Consider the following 23792-nt stretch of genomic DNA (forward strand, 5'->3'; position numbering starts at 1 on the left):
TATAAATTCGCACCTTCAACTCTTCATCGTTGGTGTCGAAGGTGAAAATGTCCGTGATGGCTTTCCAAACTAACTCCATGTCACGATCAGAGACAAAACTGATTTCAGAAGCACCTCGCTTCTCTCTCCATTCACGAGCACTGATCGGTATTTGATCTCTCACAAGGTATCCACACTAACTAACATATTTATTTGCATGTTCACCAAGTGGTCTGCCTGTAGCTATCTCAAACTCGGAGATTACATAGCGGCCATTCAACGGCTTCTTTGGCTCTCGTGGAGGTACGCTTCTCCCTGTAGAGGTCGATCTAGAAGGCTACACGTAAATATAGAAACAAAAATACTAAATTAATAACCAAGTAAGTCTAAAACCTAATGTAAGAGATACATTATATATGTTTACATTTACATACCTCGCCGGTATTTCCTTCTTGTTGCACGACATGTTGTTGCTCAGGGGCATTGCTCTCTTGTTGCTCAGTCGGATTGTCTTGCATGATCTCGTTGTAATCAATAAAGTACTGACTACCGTCGTCGATCATATTTTGAATGGCATCTTCCATATATTTAGGATCATCGTGAGGACGGTCGGCCATTTCTATGTCTGCAACCATACATATATATAAGTGCTAGAGTGCTCCAAACTAAAAAATAATACTAAAAAAATAATACGAACAATAACACTAGAATAATATAAGTGCTAGAGTGCTCCAAACTAAAAAATAATACTAAAAAAATAATACGGACAATAACACTAGAATAATATACTAGCACAATATATTTCATAACAATTCAAAACACTACAATTCATAATATACTAGAATAATATACTAAAAAGTATTTTAAGCCAAGTAATATACTAGAATAATATACTAAAAAATAATACTAGAATAATAGTATAAACAATAATAGTATATGTTTTAAGCCAAGTAATACACTTGCACCTAGAATAATGTACTAAAAAATTAATACTACAAAATAATACAAGAATAATATAAGTGCTACAGTGCTCCAAACTAAAAAATAATACTAAAAAATAATACAGACAATAACACTAGAATAATATACTAGCACAATATATTTCATAACAATTCAAAACACTACAATTCATAATATACTAGAATAATATACTAAAAAGTCTTTTAAGCCAAGTAATATACTAGAATAATATACTAAAAAATAATACTAAAATAATAGTATAAACAATAATAGTATATGTATACACTAGAATCTTTTAAGCCAAGTAATACACTAGAAGAATATACTAAAAAACGATACTACAAAATAATATAAGAATAATAGTACAAACATTAATATATATTAGAGACTTATATACTACTATATATATATATACATTTAAAACAATTCAAAACATTTTATATAATATATATGCATATATAAGATATATATATATATATATATATATGATACATATATATAAGATATATATATATATATATATATATATATATATATATATATATATAACATATTATTCATCGAAACTGTTGGTATTCATATATATATATACACACAATTCATATATACAATTTTAGTCTATATATATATAAACTGTTGGCATTCATGCATATATATAGATCGATGAATATACGTAGGATCGTGGCTGCCGGAGTTCGTCGAAGGAGATGGCCGGTGGCGGCCGGCTCTAGTGAAGATAGCCGCTGCGGCGGCGGCACTGGAGATGAACAGCGGCGCTGGGGAGACGAACGGGCGGCGCTGGACGGCGGCGGCGGAGCGCTCTGCTCGATGAAGACGAAAACGAAGGCAACTGCTGAGATCTAGGGTGCTTGTGGCTTATACAGGGGCGGACCCTTTAGCATCGGTCTGTGGCTGGAATCGGTGCTAAAAGGTCTTTAACACCGGCTGGTAACACGAGCCGGTGTTAAAGGGTGACCCTTTAGCACCGGCGCGTGTTACCAGCCGGTGCTAAAGGGATCCTTTAGCACCGGTTCCAGCCACGGACCGGTGCTAAAGGGTCGAGCGCGGGCTAAGGCGGGGTCCTGAAATTTTCAGGACCCTTTAGCACCGGTTCCCACTATGCCGGTGCTAAAGGCCCTGTTTTTTTATTTAGGGTTTTTCAATTGTTTATATATACAGTTTATATTATAAATTGTATAATAAATTAAATATTTTGCATAATATTTTAAACAGTGACATATACTGTAATTTTTTTTAATGTACACATGAAAAATTTTAACCTTCTTACTGTATTTTTATAATTTGCAATGATTTTGTAAGAAATGTTTAGTATTTTGTTAATGCAAAAATATATTATTCCAATAAATTTACAAAAACTATATCCAATCACCTAGAAATCTATTTTCATATCATATTGACGCTAAACTTTTTATTTTTGTTATTTATTACTCGGAATGCTAGTAGGGTATTGTTTTCATCAAATAAAAAATCTATTTATCATATAAAAATATATATCTTGATGAACACACCCTTTGACCGAACCCTAGATTGTCCCAAATGTAAAGTCATGAATACAAAGTTTGTTACACTCATCAAGTTATACATTTTGTCTAATGGTCAACTTTTCTTTTGGAAAAGTTTGAACCACTGAATTTTGAATTTTGAGAGAATTCATAGCCACGCAGCGGTTTTGGAACCCTAGATGGTCTCGAATGGAAAAGTCATCAATACCAATATTGTTCCACTCATCAAAATCTACATTTAATATATAGACCATTTTTGCATTTGACAAAGTTTTAGGAAGGTGTAGTTGAAAATCCACAATTGACACATATAGTTTCATATAGTTTGTGTGAGATTCAAGAATTGGTGGGTATTGTTAACTTAAAATTTCTCAAATGGAAAAGTTGTGTATATAAAAAGTTTAGATCTTGATGATATCTAACAACTTGGTATTCAAAATTTTTTCATTTTAAGTAATTTAGTTTGTCATTTGACCAAGTTTGACCAAAACCCGTCTTGGATTTTATAGAAATATGATTAGGATTGGCTAAAAATTATCCAAATGGAAAAATGGACAATATATAAAATGTAGATCTTGATGATCTCTAACAACTTTGTATTCAAAATGTTTTCATTTGAGGTCATCAAATGGGCCCTTTGATCAAGTTTGACCAAAGTCAAAGCATTGGCTTTTACAAAAACACCCTTTGACCGAACCCTAGATTATCCCAAATGGAAAAGTCATGAATACAAAGTTTGTTACGCTCACCAAGTTCTACATTTTGTCTAATGGTCAACTTTTCTTTTGGAAAAGTTTAAACCACTGAATTTTGAATTTTCACAGAATTCATAGCCACATAGCGGTTTTGGAACCCTAGATGGTCTCGAATGGAAACGTCATGAATACCAATATTGTTCCACTCATCAAAATCTACATTTATTATATAGACCATTTTTGCATTTGACAAAGTTTTAGGAAGGTGTAGTTGAAAATCCACAATTGACACATATAGTTTCATATAGTTTGTGTGAGATTCAAGAATTGGTGGGTATTGTTAACTTAAACTTTCTCAAATGGAAAAGTTGTGTATATAAAAAGTTTAGATCTTGATGATATCTAACAACTTCGTATTCAAATTTTTTTCATTTTAAGTAATTTAGTTTGTCATTTGACCAAGTTTGACCAAAGTCAAAACAATGGTTTTTACAAAAACACTCTTTGACCGAACTCTAGATGGTCCCAAATGGAAAAGTCATGAATACAAAGTTTGTTACACTCATCAAAATTCACAATTCTCAAATATAGTGTCATACAAAGTTTGTTACAACACATACTATTAAACATGACTTTATGTTAAGCCGACACAACAGTGAACTTCTTCTTGACGTATGACTCTTGGTTATGATCATGCCGTAACCATGGAGTATCCTCATTGTTTAACAGAATGCTTGGGTCTTTGTTGACTATTAAGGGCGGAATTCGATCATCCCTTTCATAATCGCCTGACATGTCTGACTTGTCCTCAATTCCAACAATGTTTCTTTTCCCAGAAAGGACAATGTGGCGCTTTGGCTCATTGATGATTGAGTGGTCATCATTTTTTCCTCTCTTTGGTTTCGTAGACATATCTTTGACAAAGAACACCTGACTCACGTCTGCAGCAAGGACGAATGGTTCGTCTTTGAACCCACTATTGTTAAGGTCCACGGTTATCATCCCATACTCCTTGTCGACTGTTACCCCACCTCCGGTCATCTTCACCCATTGGCACCGGAACAAAGGAACTTTAAAATTAGCTGCATAGACTAGTTCCCATATGTCTTCTATGCGTCCATATTATGTTTGTCTGTTCCCATTTGGATCCGTGGCATCCACGCGTACACCACTATTTTGGTTGGTGCTCCTTTTATCTTGGCCAACTGTGTAAAATGTGTTACCATTTATCTCGTACCCTTTGTACGTGAGGACATGCCATGATGGTTGCCTGGCCAACAAATAAAGCTGCTCATCAATGTTTTCATCACCTTGACATTTTTTGCGCAACCAATTGCCAAAAGTTTCCATGTGCTGATGTATTATCCAAGCTTCATTCTTCCCGGGCCACTGGGACCGTAGGAAATCTTTGTGTACCTCAACATATGGTTCCACCAATGAGGAGTTCTGGAGAACTGTGTAGTGTGCTTTATTGAAGTAATCGTCTCCCGTACCAATATATGTTTTCTTCCCAAGGGTTCCCTTTCCGCTGAGTCTGCCCTCGTGTCGAGATTCCGGAATACCAATTGGGTCAAGGTCTGGAATAAAGTCAACACAGAACTCTATGACCTCCTCTGTTCCGTAGCCCTTGGCAATGCTTCCTTCTGACCGGGAACGACTATGGACATATTTCTTTAGGACACCCATGAATCTCTCGAAGGGGAACATGTTGTGTAGGAACACAGGACCGAGAATACGAATCTCTTTGATCAGATGAACTAGGAGGTGTGTCATGATATCGAAGAAGGATGGAGGGAACACCAACTCAAAGCTGATGAGACATTGAACGACATCATTCTGCAGAGTAGCTAGTTGCTCTGGATTGATTGCCTTCTGAGAAATTGCATTGAGGAATGCACATAGCTTTACGGTGGCTAGACGTACGTGTGGAGGTAAAATTCCTCTTAAAACCACCGGCAACAATTGCGTCATTAGAACGTGACAGTCATGGGACTTCAAGTTTAGGAATTTCTTCTCTGGCACATTAATTATTCCCTTGATATTGGAGGAGAATCCAGATGGGACCTTGATGCTGCTAAGACATTCAAACATGCTTTCCTTCTCTTCTTTGCTCAGAGTGTAGCTAGCAGGGCTTAAGTAATGACGTCCATCGTCATCTGTCTTTTCTGGATGCAGGTTGTCTCGTTCTTTCATGCGCTGCAAGTCTTGTCGTGCTTCAAGTGAATCCTTAGACTTCCCATAGACACCCATGAATCCGAGCAAGTTCACACAAAGATTCTTTGTCAGATGCATCATGTCGATCGCGTTGCGGACCTCTAGGACATTCCAGTAAGGTAGCTCCCAAAATATGGATTTCTTCTTCCACATGGGTACGTGTCCCTTAGCATCCTTGGAAATAGGTTCGCTGCCTCGTCCCTTTCCAAATACCACTTTTATATCCTTGACCATTTCGAGTATATCATCCCCGGTTCGATTGAGAGGTTTGGTCCGGTGGTCTGCCTTGCCTTTAAAATGCTTGCCTTTCTTTCGTACTGGGTGGTTCACAGGAAGAAACCGACGGTGGCCAAGGTACACGACCTTTCGACATTTTTCAAAAATACACAGTCAAGGTCTTCATAACAATGTGTGCATGCATTATATCCCTTGTTTGACTGGCCTGAAAGATTACTCAGAGCTGACCAATCATTGATTGTTACAAACAGCAATGCTCGCAGGTCAAAGTGCTCTTGTTTGTACTCATCCCACACGCGAACTCCTAGTTTGCTCCATAAAAGTTGAAGTTCCTAAACTAATGGCCTTAGGTAGACATCTATGTCATTGCCAGGTTGCTTCGGTCCTTGGATAAGCACCGGCATCATAATAAACTTCTGCTTCATGCATAGCCGTGGAGGAAGTTGTAGATACATAGAGTAACTGGCCAAGTGCTGTGACTACTGCTCTGCTCACCGAAAAGATTCATACCATCTGTACTTAAGGCGAACCGCAAGTTTCTAGCATCATCTGCAAAATCTATGAATTCTCTGTCTATCGCTCTCCACTGGGATCCATCGGTAGGGTGTCTCAGTACATTGTCTATCTTACGGTCTTCTTTATGCCACCGCAACAAATTTGCATTGTCCTTATTTCTGAACAGACGTTTTAATCGTGGTATTATAGGAGCATACCACATAACCTTGGCAGGAATTTTCTTCCTATGACGTTCTTCACCCTCAACATCGCTAGGATCATCTCGTATAATCTTATACCGTGATGCCTTACATACTGGACATGCATCCAAATTCTCGTATTCCTCCCCACGGTAGAGGATGCAGTCATTAGGACATGCGTGTATCTTCTGGATTTCTAATCCCAAAGGGCAGACAACCTGTTTTGCTTCATACGTAGTGGTGGGCAATTCGTTGCCTTTTGGAAGCATCTTTTTTATGATCTTCAATAACTGCCCAAATGCCTTGTCAGATGTACCATTCTTTGCCTTCCATTGCAGCAATTCCAGTGTGGTACCCAGCTTTTTTTGCCCCTCTTCAGCGGTGGGATATAGCGATTTCCTGTGGTCCTCTAGCATGAGCTCGAACTTGGCTTTCTCTTTATCACTTTCACATTCTCTTTATGCATCACGGATGGCATCACCAAAAGCATCATCGCCCCGATCATCTTCTGCCGCTACCTCTTCTTCATTATCTCCCCCCCATTGCAACATCATTGAAGCCACCGTACTGAGCAATAATATTGGCATGGTCCAATTCTTCTTCTTCTTCTTCTTCTTCTTCACCTTCATCCATTATAATCCCGCTTTCTCCATGTTTGGTCCAACAAATATAGTTTGGTACGAAACCAGACTTTAATAAGTGCGAATGAAGAGTTCTTGAGTTAGAATATTCCGTCAAATTCTTGCACACGGCACATGGACAGCACATGAAACCGTCCCTCTTATTTGTCTCGGCCACACTTAAGGAATAATGCACGCCATTAATGAACTCTTCGGAGCGCCAATCGACATTATACGTCCAATTACGTGTTACGATCTGCATTAAATATAACATATATATTATGAAAACCATGCACACATATAGTTTCTCATCTTATTGCACAACATGTCTAAGATACATAGTTGATTAATTCAAGAAAGCTTGGCTACAACAAATACAATCGCAACTAGCACTAAAAAAACCAAAACTAAAATGCACTTAAGCAACATAATTAGTTCGCGTCCGATCCCAACTATAATAGATAGATCATTCGCTTGATCAACATCATTGAACTCCTTTCGTCGGCTCACTGCCTCACCACCTTCAGCCTCAACCACCTGTGTTCAATGTATTCTTCCTCCCAGTACCAACCTGTACATCCGCCGGTACCGTCCCACTGAAATTAAAAGAGAGAATCAAAAGTTTAATTAATATCATTTAAAAAAGTAAGCACATATATAAGCAAATGTCTAGAAATAGCTGACATTACGATCCGGACACTTGTAGAATATACTACCCTTGTTTACTCCCTCTTTCGACACTTTGTACTCCATCACAATCTTCTGCCCACACTTGCCACAAGTAATGAGAGGGAGTTCCGGCCGATATCGCTTTTGAACCCGTTGAGAGACCGAAGACCCGGTCACCGTTGCCATCTACTATCCATACTCAATTTTTAAACAATTATAAATTACACATTTACTAGTAAACATGTATGATTAAAGAAGAACCTAATAATATCCTTTATTTGTCTAGTTACTTCAACAAATCTTCTAAATTATACAATAGACATTATGTAGTAATAAAAATAAATCAAGTGATATTAACAAACCAATTAATTTGAACTATCCTACTTTCTAAGATCATGAAAAGATACTATAATTCATTCTTGCAAACTACATTAATACTAGGTCAACCATGAAATATTATATATATATATATATATATATATATATATATATATATATATATATATATATATATGGATACTAATTCATGTGAATGATTCAAAATAACAAAGTGGATTTGAGCTAAAAATAATGGAAACATCACAAGCCAAAAACAACATGAAAAAGACAAGAACTACTAAAGTTAGTCACCTCCAAGCATGAAGAAACGATGAGGGAGTCGAAGAAGATCAACGATGGGCGTCCAAGATGAAGAACAAATGAAGAACAAGGAAGAAGAAGCTCCAAGAACAACAATGGTGCTCTCGGTTTCAAATGGGCAGAGGGGAGGAGAAGGCGGGCCTATAAACCGGAGCTTTAGCACCGGTTCAGGGCAAAAACCAGTGCTAAAGGGTCACCCTTTAGCACCGGTTTGTGTGCCAAAGCGGTGCTAAAGGCTTTGCCTCGGCCCGTGGCACTGGCCGGTGCTAAAGGGGACCCTTTAGCACCGGTTGGTAACACGAACCGGTGCTAAAGGGTCCCTGCCCCGACAACACCTGTCAGTAGCCGTTGGGTAGGACCCTTTAGCACCGGATCGTGTTAGGAACCGGTGCTAAAGGGGCCTTTAACCCCGGGACGCCAAAGGGCCGAGGTTTTTGGCCATTTTGGGCATCGACCAATGCCTCATTCTGTAGTAGTGTTGGTGGCCAGCGATGGGGTATGGTGACAGTGGGATTGGGGGCGGCGGGCTCAGCAGCAGGGCGGGATTGGGGGCAGCGGGCTCAGCAGCAGGGCTCAGCAGCGCTGGGGACGGCAGAGCTCCGGCTAGGGACCGTGGTGACGGCGCTCCGGTGGGTGGAGTCCTCTTGCAGGCACTCGGCGGTGGGATGGTGTGGCGGCGCCTAGCGCGTGGTGGGCAATTTTTTTTCTTTCTGAGTCGTGACTTGGTGAGTGGAAGTCTAGAGCCTAATGGGTCGCTGAGGTAGCCTTTTTTATTGGGCTCAACATTTAGCTGCCGCGCATGACTTGTTTTGGCGCGTAGTTTCCTGCTCACCCAAATTGTTCTATTTGTGGTTCCCTGCCTACTCCTTCGACGATAGTTAGACCGTCATTTGGTTGGGCTACAACGACACATATTTTGTCTAAAAACTTTTGCCGACACTTACTAAGTCGGCAGGAGCAACGCCAACACATTACGTGTTGGCTTACATAGTCATTATCGACAGTTTATGGGACGCGGAAAATGTATATAATTGCCAACACATGATATGTTGTTAAAATCCTTGTTTTCCCAACACATGAGTGTAGGGAAAAGTAGGTCATGGTGTAGTGTGTCAGACCCGTGGGATGTATGAGCCAACGTCCTAACCCTTCCTATTTTTGCTGAGTTAAGGAGAGCATATGATTTTCCCCTACGTGCCGTAATCGAGGGCACACTTAGGGCCTGTTTAGATCCCAAATCTTTACATCCCAAAAGTTTTGGCTGTAAATTTTACATCCAAATAGGTGTTTAGATGCTTCCAAAAACTTTTTGGTCTGCAGCACATAAGATAGATTTGCCCTCATTTAATGCTTGATTTGGTTCATTAATTGAAGTACATGCACATGATGGCGTCCTGCATGCCGATTTGCATGGTTACGTTTCTGCGTTTGCAGTGGCATGCTGTAGACACATTTTTTTCCAAAGCGCACAATCAAAACTATAATGATTTTATCCCCAAACAAATATCCTAAAAAAAATACATGTCCTCAAACAAAAATATAATTACAGTCCTCGAACAGAACTTAAATTACATGTCCTCAAACAAAACTTAAATTACATGTCCTCAAACAAAACTTAAATTACATGTCCTCAAACAAGAAAAAAAACATATTCTCAAGATCTATTCAACAGGCCAAGTGCAACACTATCACGAAAAGCATTCATCTGTGCACATTCTTCCCTACTAGGTGCTGGAACATGTGGAGGCTGATTGGCCCTTGCTTCAGGAGGTACGTAATTCTCATCACGGTCACAACGATCAAAGTCTCTATCAACTATTCCACTCATCCTAATGAAGTTATGCAGTGCAAAGCAAGCAACTATAATATGGCTTTGCGTTGTCGGTGGATAACTTGGGATACTTTGCAACATCCTCCATTTTTGCTTCAACACTCCAAATGCCCTTTCTTTGACATTTCTAAGTGAAGAATGTGCATAGTTGAATACCTCCTTTTTACCTTGTGGTTCGTCGCCGTTTTGAAACTCTGGAAGATGGTACTTTGTTCCCTTGTAAGGCGCCAGATAACCGGGACGGTTTGGATAGCCCGAATCCACCAGGTAATACTTCCCTACACCAGCAAGTACCTGTAAGTGTCAAGTGCTATAATTAGAAAACAAAATGTAAATATCAACAAGCTGTGTACCTGTAGGTGGATGAGGAAATACATGGTTGTATTTCCCCAGTGCATCATCAAATACTCTCATGTCATGTACAGACCCAGGCCATCCAACAAGGACAAATGTAAAGATCATGTCAAAGTCACATGAGGCCATCACATTCTGAGTAGTCATGCCCTTGCAACATAAGTGCTGAACAAATTTATCATTTGGCACGACCACAGGAACATGAGTGCCATCTATTGCACCTATGCAATCCTTGAAGAAGGGATAGAACCTACGCTGTCTCAATCTAGGGTGCAAAATACTGAATTGTGGGTCTCGAGGTTTAATGATGTCTTCGGCCAACTTTAGCATACAATTCAAAACTTTATAAAATATGTTATGAACTGTGCCTAGTGATCTCTCAATTCTATCCTCAGCTTGCCTAACCGACTGCGGAGCTCCAACCATCCAAAGAAACATTCCTAAAGCCTCAATTGAGGTAGACTTTCTTGAGGACTTAAGGCCGTAATGTTCTACTAACATATCATGCAGCCGATAGAAAACAGTTGGGGTCATTCTAAACATGTTGTAACAGGAATTCCTATTTGTCAACTTTCTTTCCACCCAATCCAAACCAGTCATTACTGGTTGCCTACTCTGGGATCTACGATAGTACTTGTCAAGGTGCATAGCATAGTGGTACATACCATAGATGAATCCACTGCAATCATCTTCAAGGAACATGTTGAAAAAATCTTCCTCAAACTTCTCATCTAAATCCTCGTCTGGGCCATTTTCCTCCTTAGGTGGTTCGACATCTTCCTGTCTATAACAAAAACCGACAATAACTCAGTCCTCAGTCACAAGAATGTGTTGATGGATGCTTACTTGAGCAGAAAATCACCAAACAGCACAGAAATCAGAAACATACAATGCATGGATAGGTAGGTCTTGCTACATTCATTCATCATCACAGACAACAAACAACAGTCATACAGACATCACAAACATACATAGTTCAATTCAAATACATCAATGGCATACGTAGTCCAACACCTAATAACTAAACGAATGCATAGATAAGAGGGTCTAGTTGTCGACCCCGGCATAGTGCTTGATGAGGCCAAGCCTTCCTTCTGGCTTTGTTGATATGAAGAACTTCATTGCTTTCTCAGACAGGATGATCTTCAGGACCCCAATCCACAGCTTCGTGTCCTCCTCAGTTGCACCACTTTCTCTGGCTAGCTACTGGACATATTCAATCCTCAATTCCTCAGCAGACTTCTTTTCTGCAGCTTCCTTCTGCCTTCTTTCCCAGATGGTCTGCAGCATGGCATTCCTGTTCTCTTGAAGAACATTGAAGTCCCTCATGTTGTTATCCATGGCTCTAACTGCAGGACTCCTTGTCTTCTTGTTTGGGCTGGAACCAGTGTTGCGTGTGCTAGGTGTGCTGGCCCTCTTTGTCCCAATGCTCAGCGGGGTTAACTGCTCCTCAGCTTCATCTCCTTCTTGTTCATCATCACTTATATTGTACGCACAGGGAGCTCCTTGACCAGGAACGTAAGAAGAAGAGTCATCCACTGCAAGCACCAGGAACATGCGGTCCATTTCTTCTAGGTACGGAGGCCACCCATTCTTCAATTTCTTCCATTCTGATTTTCCTTGCAAAAAAATAGAGCACAAAAAGAAGGTAAGACTTCTACTAAAATTTAGGTGTCCCTGCAACAAAGAAAGAGCAGAAAAGAAGTACCTGAGTGTTTTCTTTCCACCAGTCATCTGCAGCTATAACAGATCCATCAGGTCTATGACCCAAACCTGTTCCTTTCTGAAGTTTCTGAATGAATGTCCACATATTCTTCAATTGTCTTATCCTATTGCCAAACTGCTCGTTATCATGAACTAGACCTGTCGCCGCATAGTACCTCTCTATGATATCCCTCCACCCACTTTTGCTCATGACACCCTTAACACAGTTCCCATTGTCAATCTGGTTGCAGTATATCTCACACAGCTTGTTGGTGTTTTCAGAGCCCCAGTGTGCCTTGTCTTTCCTATCCTAAACGTTGCATTACATAGCAAAAATCAAAACAGTCATACAAGAACAAAATAGCCAAAATTTAGTCAAATACAAACAGTCATAACCCCTTCAAATAGTCATAACATACATAACAAATAGCCCAAATACAAACACCTATAACAATCATACCAAATACCATTCATAACATGCATATAACAAGTACAAAAATACAAACTACCACACTATAGCAGTGAAAACATACATAACAAGTACAAAAATACATTCTGGGAAAACCAGCACTCTATACCAGTCATAAAAATACATAACTCGTTAGGGTGTAGAAGAAGCAGTCTTACCGGGACTTGAGCATATGAGTTCTCGTCCTCTGCATCGAAGGTCGGAGGAGGTAGGTTGCCGCGTAGAGGCGTACCGCGTCCCCTAGACCCGCCGGAGGAACCCGATGCAACACCATGGGGAGGGATGCGTCCACCACCAAGGGACATGGAGCCGCCGTGACCTAACTTAGGTCCACCTCGACCGACACCGCCATGAGCACTGCGCAAGCCGAGGGTGCCTCTGCCGCTGCGGGTAGGCGGGCGAAACAGGGGAGGGGCTTGAGTGTTCCCGAAGTCGGCGTCTTCAGTCCCCGAACGAAGGAGACCCTCGTAGGAACCGAGGCCTGGCCACCCTTCGCCGGAGTTGAGATCCAACGCCGCCATCCCCAACCGGTTAGGGTTGGTGGAGCTCGACGTGTGGTAGAGGTACCCTATGCCGTTGAATCCCGAGGGCTGGGAGTTGAATCCCGAGGCTGGGAGAGGAAGTCCCTCGTGTCTGCTCTGTCGCCGAAGACGTCCTCGTCGCCATAGCCGTCGTCGTCGTGGAAGCTGTGGCCCCGCTGTCCCGCGCCGCTCCAGCCGTCCATCGCCGAGGGAAGCCGGATCTGGATCCGGTGCTTGAGAGCGACGAGGCGGGTGTTGCGATGGTGGATCTGCCGGCGATTCAAGAGAATGGGGGTGGAGGAGAAAGCGACGGTGGGATGGGGTGGGTTAGGGTTCGTGAGGGAGAGAGTGGCTGAGGGAGAGCGGTGGGTGCGGGGCTGCGCGAATGGATAGGAGCAGGGCTGGGGTGGGAGCAGGGCTGGGGGTATACCCCGTCCAACTCGGGTCCCTATGCACTTTTTGGACAGTTTTGTGACTCAAGGGTCCCAAATTCCAAATCTTTACAGCCCATGGTTTACAGACCCCTGTTTAGATCCATTCTTCCAAAAAGTGTACATTTCTCCAAAACTTTTTGGTTTTTTGGCTGCATCTAAATAGGCCCTAACCTTACGAGGTTGTGGCCCCTCATAATACAGCGTTAAATAAAGATAGCTCCACTTCTCTAGAACCGTCGACGTCGTTCTATGTGGACTACAGCCTATCACATCTCAGATTTAAGAGGTTATGGTCCCTCGTCACATAATGCTAAATAAAGACTGCTCCACTTTCCTAGAAACCATCGTTCCATGTAGACTACATCCTATCACATCTCAGATTCGATAACCAAGAGAGTGTTGAAATGATGGGAAGGCTGTTTCCTCTCTCCACCGGCGTCATCTTCCTCATCGACCTCTACCGATGGTGTCATCTTCCTCACTGACATCGGACCTACCTGAAGATCTCGAGTAGTCATTAATAATCCACTAGTGCGTTTCAAGTTAACTAGATTGTAGATCCTGTGGTTTGGTCCCTAATGTTTTCTAACATTGTGGCATCAAGAGCCTGCTAATCTAGTTCGTGAAACCCTAAGATATGGTTTAAGCCTTGGATTAAGAGAATTGCAAGGTCGGTTTAATCTAAGTATGCCCTAGTCACTTGCTTTCAACGTGATTTACCTTATGCATGATTAGGCCTTATGTGATCGTAATTACATGGTTTATGCCTCTGATCTATGCCTAAAGTGCTTGGGTACATCAAATTTTTTTTGATTAGGGTTAATTAGTTTCGAATTAATAATGTTTTATGTCTAATTAGCCATGATTATCATGTATCAGGCCTTAATTAATCATGCTTAAATCAATTCTGCTCACTGTAGTTCTTCACATCAGATGGATTTCTTGCATGTTTAAGGCCTAGGTTTAGTTAATCATTACACATTAATCATGGACTAATGCAAACTTGTGCCAAATTGGAGTGGCATCATGGCGCTTAGAGATGTCAACGGGCCCTGTTCCCCGATTCTCCATGGGGAATTCACCCATTAGATGATGGGGATGATATAGATTTTGTCCCCACGGGGGAACTAAATGGGACTAAAGTTGTCCTCGTCGGGGTTCACAGGGCCGGGGATAGTATGCATGCCCCCGTCCCCGCTCCCAGCAGCGACCCGACTCTGAAGGTCCATATATTTGCAAGGTCTAATAACTATGATATATAAGCAAAGTTGAAATCCTATCCTTCACTTTCTCGGTCTCAAATGTGAATCTTTATAGAAGAGATTTGTCTATATAGCATTCATATGAATTCATGAATACATGAATAGTTGACAAAATCACATAAACTAACGTGGATACAGAGAATCCCATGGGAATATATTATTCCCCGCACGGAGACGGAGATGGGGAGAAAATCTACCCCGTGACATTTGGCGGGGATGGGGTGAGAAAGTTTCTTCCCCACGAGGACAGAGATGGGGAAGCACTCACTTTAACTATTTGGATTCGTGTATGATACAGATATTAAATGTCTAGATTCGTATATGGATTACCCATGTACTAGTATTTAAACCCATTTGCGCTGCTGCTCCACCGCATCAGGGCGCATCTGCAGCCACGCCCGCGCTTCAGGGTGACGCCGTGGATTACACAACCAGATTTTTCAATTTCTTCTAGTAATGTGGGGTTCTTCTAGTGTTTTAGCATTTAAAATTTTAGTATAAACTTTCTCTAGTAAATGTCTCCTAGTGAGGATTCTCTAGTGTTTGACTAGTGGTAGTGTTTTATTACTAACTAAAAACACTAGGAGAACTCCACCATTTTGGTAGTGTTAGGCCGCTGCATCGAGCGGTGCCGCCGTGTCTCTATGATGGAGTTTTCCCCGGCCCACACGTCGTCGTCGCAGGCAACCGCCAGGACCCGCTCGAGCTCGACGTCGCCGCGCGCCCGCGCCGGCGACGGCGAGTGGGGCCCTCCCCCAGTCGTCCGCCAGCGCTGCCCTCACTCATGATTGGCACTATTGATTTCTGTCGCAGCTCATGCAGGCCTCTGATGGATTATTACATCTCTAATTACATAGTGAAGTCAGACTCTGAACAAGTCATTGTTGATAGTGATCTAACTGGAAAGCAGTCTGATCAAAACATATGGAGAACTTCTCAATGAAGTGCAGGTAAATAGGCTAGCAGTTTGACAATGCTGTAACAATGAAAATATACATTCTGTTGCATAGTTGCGCTATACTATAGTGGGGTACTACAAATCGTCTTCTCATTGTTGGAATCACTCAATTTGTTTCAAATAGACACTTCAACAGGAGTACGGTGCTTAGATTTATTTTTTCTGAACCAAAACCCATCTTATTTTTAAAGTAAATCATGATTAAGACTGTTTTCTATTTTTAGAGCCAAATGCACGTGCATTATATCTGCTATCAATACATACTACAATAGACAAGATTTTGGCAATTTTTAGCATGACTTGTCGTGTCATGTATATAGTCTGACCAAGGTGCAGATCGTGAGGGAGACAAGCGTCGTCTGGCCGAGATACAGATCGCGAGGGAGGCGAGGGTTGATGAATGCTGGCCCTGTCGATAGGCGTCGTTGGCCTGGAGTAGCAGATCCATGCTGTCGAGTTGCCACAGGGTGTCAGAGGATTGGGGTAGCGGATCGCAGGGATCAGACTTGGTGGCGGTAGCGGCGGCTTGGAGGAGATCGCTGTCGAGCAGTCATAGCGAAGGCAGTTTTTTTCACGCGTGCTGGGTCGCGGGAGGCGCTAATAGCGATCGCATGAGACCGGCCAGGCACTGATTTCTTCTTCTTCTTCTTCTTCTTCCATGGAATAGCGTTGTTTGTTTACTTCCTTTTTTATTTGCTTGGAACGGTTTGCAGCGTTGTTTGTTTGCTTCCTGATTGCAGAAATAAAAAGATTCTGAGCGCCGGTTTTATTTGGAAAGGAGATGGTGATTTGCTAGGAGAGTTTGCATGGATCTTAGGTTTTTAGGAAACAACAGGAGGCATCGCAGGTGCATGTCAGGTGCGTACACATTATTTTGGTTTCCTTTTGAAGCCGAACTGATCGTGCGCATGCCGTGGTGTCAGATTCCTTTTTCGTTCGTACAAATTTTTTTTCTTCCTTTTGGAGCTGCATGCGGGGTCGCAAGAAGAGGCTAAGGTTACACCAAACAAAAGTTGCACGAAAAAGTTATCTTCCTTTTGTTCTTTTTAGTTGTAGAAGATTTTTGCCCACATAATGATTATTTCTACCGGTTAGAATGGAACCAACGGAAAAATCTAGTTAGAAACTAAGGTGTGGCTTATGCATATATCTTTGACTAATGTTAATTTATATATATGCACAAGTTCACATGTTTTATATCTGATTTCTTTTTCGCTTCTGCCCAATGGTGGTGCGAATCTGAAATGTCATTAGCATGATATGAATCAGACCAATGTAAGATTTCATTCATGAATGACATAATGTGAATACCCTTACTAATTTTGTTTCATATTTTGAGTCAGACCTGTGTCCTTCGGAGACTATGGATACTATTAAATGGATTCGTCTCCTAGACTGATTCAACTTCCCATTATGGAAAGGGGAGGTACAATTTTGGCTCTCTTACTTCTAAACTATGATCATGCTATACGCCAGAGTGCTCCTACTGTCCCAACAATAGAGGGTGATTATGACAACGCCTTCTGTTGGAGGGTCAAAGAATTTGAGTCTAATACATATCTATGGGAGCGCTCAAATAGGTTGTCGCTCAAGATCATGAAGAAGCGCATTAGTGATGATCTTAGGGGAGAAATCCCTAGCACCGATAATGCCAAACAATTAATTCTTAGCTTCATTAGAATAGCCGCTTAAAGATCAACAAAATAATTATGAAAAGTTTTTCACCCTAAGACGTAACCGTAAGCTCGATTTTGAGAAGCAAGAGCTCAAATGATCTAGAGCGGAAGCTGAACATGACTATCAGCCATCTGTAGAAGGACTGTGATGGCTTTAAGGACTAGCTCCCAAAAAAGGGTAATCATAAAGTTTTGTTTAATTTTAGTTATGAATCCCTTATGTTGATACTTGAAGGATTAACTCAGGTGCCATGTGCACATTACTAATTCTTCACAGATCATCTAGAGGCCGGCTAGCAATGGGGAAGCACAAAATCGAAGTACTAAATGGCATAAGTTTCAAGATGAAGCCATTGCACTCTCCATTATGCCCTTATGTTTTCTCAAATAATGTAATCTATGTCCTTGCATGAAAGGAACATTAGTTGAGTTTCTTCAATAGCTGATTATGCTGGGAACGATAGATGTTTTGATCAAATGTAATAATGACATACTTCTTTATATTAACAAGTCATTATTTACATATTGCCTCTAAGTGATTATTTTGTGATGATTATGATTAATGATGAAGAGAAGACTGATCAATGTGACTCTCATCAAAATTTTGGCATTTGTCTAATAAGCCACATTTCGAAGGGGAGAAATGGAGCATCTCATTAGAGATAAGATACTTCATGGATATTAAGATTACATTAAAACTTATCTTATTCCTATCTTATATCAAGGGATATTATGTCAAATTATTGAGAGAATATGGAACTTTAGAAATCTAAGCTTTGATTCTATAGTTTATCTTATTTGATTAATATGATAATTCTCATTATGTGTATGTCTCTCCATAGATGAACAATCTAGAGCACATCAAGTGATAAGTGCATAAGTTCTAGATGAACAAGTGTAACACCTCTGGTGCTAAGCAACACTAAAACATGTTCATGACATCATCATGCATAAGCATGTCATTTAGTGCATCAACTAAAACAAGTTTACTTTGAGAATGGTTGAGCTTAGGGTAGTGTGTGATCCAAACCCTAAAATTCCATTTTGGAATGTAACCTCAACTACTTGATTATACCCTATGTAACTTGAGAAGTGAAGTGGTACTTTACCCTAGTGTCAAGTGTAGGGGATAACTTCAAGTCCAACATCTAAAACCTAGCTCCAATTTTGAACTTAGGTTGGGATTCCAAAACTTACGGGGTGTTTGGGACTGCTCCACAAACTCCACCGTGGAGCAGCTCCACAAAAAACTGGAGTTTCTGGAGTACCTCTTTAGGTGCTCTCACAACTCCACCTTTTTTTCTCGAACTGAGTGCGTGAAGCTGAAACCGTTTGGCTAAAAAACGTGGAGGGGAGGTGAAAACGCTGAGCAGAGCAATCCCAAACACCCCTTTACTACAAGTTTTCTAATGCAAACCTGAATTCAGGATTGGGGAATGTTTTGTAAATAAAATTTTGTGTAACCAAATGTGACTTTGAGTGAAACCATTGATATTGAACTCAGTGGAGCATTTGGGATGATTGTGTGATAACTAATCAACCACTGATTAAGACAAAGTGTAATTTATCTTAATTAATTAGTGCCTAAGGGCCAAATTAAGACAAGGTACTTTTTTGAATTCCAGCTCCTCCGCCGTGAGGTTTCTAGCTTCTTGCGCCCCCTCCAAATTTGCTAAGGTTATATTTATGATCGCCCAACTTAACTTCCATCTGCCCAATGATAAGCGCCTCCAATTTCTTAGCATCTTGGTCGTACGTAACAGTTTGGCATGAAGACGTAAAATAGCATCTTGAGTGTTGACCGGTTTGTTCCATGTGTTCTGAACCATGTCCATGAAAACAGGCATGTGTACCCAGTGTGCTTCGAATCTAAATCCCCTATAGAAGTCACAGTTAACGTCCCCCCTTGAAGAAACAACGCGCAATGATCAGATCCGAGGGAGGCTAGTGCCTGAAAATTATAATCAGCAAGGTGGTGGCAAATATGTGAACGCGTGCAAATTTTACCACTACTCAGACTAGTAATAAATATTGTAAATATGATTGCAGACATACTGAAAATTAGACAAAACAAATTAGAGATGTACCCAGAGGAGAGACCAGTGCCGAAGGCACTCGCACTAGTCGATATAGTGTGTTGCTTGAAGTAGCGGACCACAGTCTATGCAGAAAGAGGTTCGCGGTGCAGTCTTGCGAACGTCTACCAGAAAGACATTCTGATCCGCGAGCGTCCACCAAGAAGAAGACGATCCAATCCCACGAGCATCCACCAGGAAGAAGACGAGATGATCCGAGGAAGGAGACGAAGCCAAGCAGTCGCGGAAGACGCTCCCCAAAAACCTGATTGTCTGCACATCTGAGCAGGTGTCTCGATGCAAGGCATCAGGGGGAAGACTCAGTGCTGCTCGACAAGAAATGATTCCAGACAAGGAAGGAGTCCGCAGGGATGGAGTCCGCAGGGATGGAAAGAAATAGGCGAGAGAAAGAAAACATTCAATCAATCACCATTAATCCTATAACGGACAAGATTTGAAACTGAACCCCGTTTATTCCTCCCTTTACTATACCTTCCATCTGGCAAAACGACACGACAAGCTCGCCTCGCCACAGCTCGGCGGCGGCGGCGCGCGCGCGTGGCCCCCTTTTTCTCTTCTTTAACTTCTCTATAAGAGCTATTACAAGCCGCCTAGTATAGCATTTATTACGGACTCTAGAATTAATTATCATCAAATAATATATATGAGCCAAAAACCATATAATATTTAACAGTGGATGCAAATATATGATCGGTTCTTGTCATAGTTGGTGACCGCTGGTCATTGCACCAGGTGTACTTTTTGCCTCAGCTCAATCCTTGGGAGCTCTAGATTATCAACTGTTGTTCTAAATCTATTGATCATCGACACATTTAGGCGTGTGTTGTTTTTCTCCTGAGCACTAAGAATTAGGTTGAAGTCCCCCAGCAGCAACCATGTTGGGAGCACATGTTGACTTAAATCCAAAATCTCTTGCAGGAATAAGATTTTATCCACGTCATTTTGAGGTCCATAAACTCCCGTTATCGACAATTCTTTATTTTCGTCTAGCATTATTAGCTTTGCTATTAGCTAGATAGCGTGCCCGTGCGTTGCTACGGAATAATTAAATTTTATACTAAAACACATAGATCGCATGATAAGATAATAATATTATAAAGTTAAATACCGACATTAAAGTAATATTTAATCCAAAAAGTAAAATCCGTAAAATTAACTGTCACAAAGAGTATAGCGTCCTAGGCCCATAAACTTTATTGTATAAATCTTTTCGTGATATAGCTAAGATAATGTATTATATCGATAGAAAAAATCATCAATATTTATTTTTACATGAGCCAATAAATCTACAAGTTCGGCGTCATTTTTCCCCTCTAAGATTATGGTCGTACGCTGCTACAAGAAACAACCAGTACTCAGGGTGATAAGCAGGATGAGCATTCCCACCCATGCTTTGCCTGCACCACTGCTATCACATCGTTTTTTCTGGCTATTGTGGCGCGGGTTAGCTCCTGTGACGCCAACATTTGCACACCGCTGATGTGCATATCATTCTATTTTGTGGCCAATTGTCACCGTTACACAAAGCTTCAAATAGCATAGATAATTAATAGATAACTATCTTTCACTCTGCCACCCAGACACTTGCAATGAGAATCGATACTGTAGTACACTTCAACCAAAAAGTTTTAAACATAACTGATCTATCATTCTCCACAATATATAACATTGAAATATTATTACACAAACAAAGGAAGCTTTGTCCAAGAAATGGTATAAAAGTACAGATGTTGATAGATAACCCTTACAATCTGAAATATACAAATTGAACACCAGAATACAGGGTACAAGTAACGTCTACAAAGGGCTTCCGGCCGGCCAAAAAGTTCTTTGACGATGCTTTCAGAAAATGGTTGAGATAAAGGTCATGTCATTTAGTTTCTGGAGTTATTTATGGTCCGCTGGAAGATATTCTTGTGTTATATAAACCATTAAACAACAAATCGGCCACTATTATGGAGTGGCAGTGAAATGTCTAATGAGTGAACTTAAACAATTCTATTGATAATTTTCTATTCTCGCACTTTAATTTTGCAAACAGAGCTGAAAGAGGGATGAGGAAATTAAAGAGCTAAATATCATTTCTATATCTGAAAAGTTGTATTTGAATTAGCTCTATGCAAGTCAGGTCTCACCTCAGTGACAAACACTGATAAGTTGCTTCTCCACTCTGATATACTATTTCTAGCGACCACTAATGTTGATAATCCCTTCTAAATCTAAACATATATAATGAATCGATTGATATTCTAATTTAAGCAGCACAATTTACAAAGAGGAAATAATGATTGTTTAGTAATCCATATCCTAGCTGTAGACTTTCCTTCATTTATAAAAATTGGTCATGCCCTTGATATTTTAGCAGACAACAGATTAAGTGCATCTATAATCATGAATATGCAAGTTGTAGAAAACTTGAGCTAATGATAACAAACCTGGAATCACCAAAGCATTTAAGATAAATAAGCCTTCAACATAAAAATGGGAACTTTACAGTACCAAACACCAAACAATAACAAGAGGATGTCTCATCTTGGCTTAACAACTGCAAGGTGCAAACCAAGTCTCGCACTGAGAATATTACCCCAAAGGTTGAAATTACATACATTGGAAAATAAAGAACTACATATGAATAAAGGAAATATTTTTACTTTGGATGATGAACCCAACAAGATAGTCTCCAAGCTCAAGTGCACCAATAGTATGCCTTAATATTAGTGCTAGAACATCTGTGATCAACATCGAATAAAACAGTGCATAGTAGTAATAGGTTTAGTAAGGACTAAAGAGTATACATGATTGCCGGTTGAAAGAGCATCTAGGCCCCTAATTATTTCAGTGATTAATGACAATGTTGATTACTGTGACTAACGTGTGTTTGGCAGAGGCAAAGTCATTAGTGAGGTCATGGTAATAGGTACTCGATGAACAGGGACGTACATGCCTACTTAATAGTGGAAATCGTTTCGGTTTTCAAAGGATGGATGGACATCGTCAAGACTAGACTAGGTCTAAGTGCCATATGGTGAAGCAGGGCACTTAGAGTAGTTTAGGACTTTGTTTTCCTTTGATCATACTATTAAGAGGGGTTTTGATCTAGTAGCTTGATTTAGGCAAGGCTTTAGGTTTAGGTGTGGTGCACACTTGGTAAACCTAGCACTAGGCAGCTCAGAGATAGTCCTTAGATCGAGAGGAACCAACTTCGTTTTGGAACGGTCGTGTTTCGACGAGGTTAGGGTGCCTAAGTAGGCACCGGACGCTGCACCGGACGCTATGTGAGTGCGTCCAGTGAGGTCTTTAGCCGTTGGAGGGCTTTGGTGCCTAGGGTTAGGCACTGGACGCTGGCACCGGACTCACCGGGCAGCGTCCGGTCCCATACCCAGGGAGGTTGTAATCCTGCCCCGAGCACCAGACGCTAGCACCGGACGCACCTGGTAGCGTTCGGTCTTAAACTCAGGGAGCTTGTAAATCTCCCCGGAGCACCGGACGGTGCCACCGGACGCTGGGAAGTAGCGTCCGATGACCTGTCAGACGCAGGTACAGTTAGCCGTTGAGTGTCACCGGACGCTCAGTGCAGAGCGTCCGGTGCAACATCAACAGCGTCCGGTGACCCCGTTTTCAGTGGAAAACGGTTGGCCGACCCTTGGACTTCGTGGAGTGTATTTATACTCCTCCACCTCGTCCATGAGAGGTCTCTTGCCCATTTGAACATCTGAAAAACTTGTTGTGGAGCAAGAGAGTAGCAAGAGCCTTGAGAGGATTGAGATTTGAGTGATTTCTTGTGAGAATCCTTCTCTAGTTGAATTCCAAGAGTCAAGTGTGCATCCACCACTCTCTAGTCCCTTGGTTGGGTCAAGTGAGAGTTCTTTGCTTGTTACTCTTGGTGATCGCCATCACGTAGATGGTTTGGTGGTGATTGGAGGCACGAAGACCGCCCGGAGTTCTTGTGGGTGGCTCGTGTCAAGCTTGTGAGCGGTTTTGGGCGATTCACCGTGACGGAGTGTCGAAGAATCAGCCCGTAGAGAGCACTTGCTCCTTGCAGGGACCAAGGGGGAGCAAGACCCTTGCACGGGTGCTCCAACGAGGACTAGTGGAGAGTGGCGACTCTCCGATACCTCGGCAAAACATCGCCGAGCACTTTCTTCCACTACTCCTTTACTTTCTAGCATTTACTTTGTGTTTTTACATTCTTAGAATTGCCATGCTAGAATAGGATTGGGGTTGCAAAACTTTTATCCGGTAGCTCTCTAGTCACA

The 23792-nt window shown here is 41.3% G+C and overlaps 1 long non-coding RNA gene across 1 annotated transcript; it reads right to left on the reverse strand.

Annotated features, from left to right (window-relative positions):
• On the reverse strand, positions 21181–22455 carry LOC110435709. Its single transcript, XR_002453551.1, has 2 exons — positions 21972–22455; positions 21181–21437 (listed from the first exon to the last, which is right to left on the reverse strand). It is a non-coding gene; the product is annotated as an uncharacterized LOC110435709 (long non-coding RNA).

This window comes from Sorghum bicolor, chromosome 5 (genome assembly GCF_000003195.3).
Source record: "Sorghum bicolor cultivar BTx623 chromosome 5, Sorghum_bicolor_NCBIv3, whole genome shotgun sequence".
NCBI classification, from domain to species: domain Eukaryota; kingdom Viridiplantae; phylum Streptophyta; class Magnoliopsida; order Poales; family Poaceae; genus Sorghum; species Sorghum bicolor.